We start from the raw sequence: 569 nt of genomic DNA on the forward strand, positions 1-569 counted from the left end.
CCTGTGTGTGACTGTGACAGGTTGTCCTGGAAGCCATGAGCTCAGAATGCTCCAGTTACCATGGCCACATAGCCAAATACCTCAAAACTTACTAGTTTAAAAGAGTAATATCATCCATTTTACTCACACATCTACAAACCAGGCAGGGCTCAGAAGGGGTAGCTTGTTTCTGTTCCACTAGGCGTGGAGGCGGAGGCTGACATCATCTGAAGACAGGCCCTTGCAAGCAGTCTGCCACACACTCCCACATCCCGAGCTTCATCGGAACACATAAGCTGCATTCTAGAGGCCTGTCTTGGAAAAGAAGAGCAGGTGGGAGGTGGATAGCCTTTCAGGATGATTCTGGGCTCCTCTGCTGACAGGTTCTGCTCATTGCGGCAGTTTCAAGGGAAGGGGAAGTAGGCCCCGCCTATAAACTGTGTCGCTAACAAGGTTCTGGAAGCATAGACAGAAATGAAAATATTTCTGCGGTCATTTTTAGGAGAATAAGATCTGCCACACAGAAAGGCATGGCATGTCTGGCAGGAGCCTACCTACATGCATGGAGGGGCAACTATGGCACAAACCAC

At 49.4% G+C, this 569-nt stretch overlaps 1 long non-coding RNA gene across 1 annotated transcript in view; it reads right to left on the reverse strand.

The window, feature by feature from the left end:
• The window catches only part of LOC106150173, a 91,585-nt gene extending 91,247 nt beyond the window's left edge, over window positions 1-338 (reverse strand). The window contains exon 1 of the long non-coding RNA XR_001236829.1: window positions 128-338. This is a non-coding gene — a long non-coding RNA (uncharacterized LOC106150173). The remainder of the gene's footprint in view (window positions 1-127) is intronic.
• Between the last annotated feature and the right edge of the window lie 231 nt (window positions 339-569).

The sequence above is a fragment of the Chinchilla lanigera genome, unplaced genomic scaffold (assembly GCF_000276665.1).
Source record: "Chinchilla lanigera isolate Chin_1 unplaced genomic scaffold, ChiLan1.0 scaffold00066, whole genome shotgun sequence".
Taxonomy (NCBI): domain Eukaryota; kingdom Metazoa; phylum Chordata; class Mammalia; order Rodentia; family Chinchillidae; genus Chinchilla; species Chinchilla lanigera.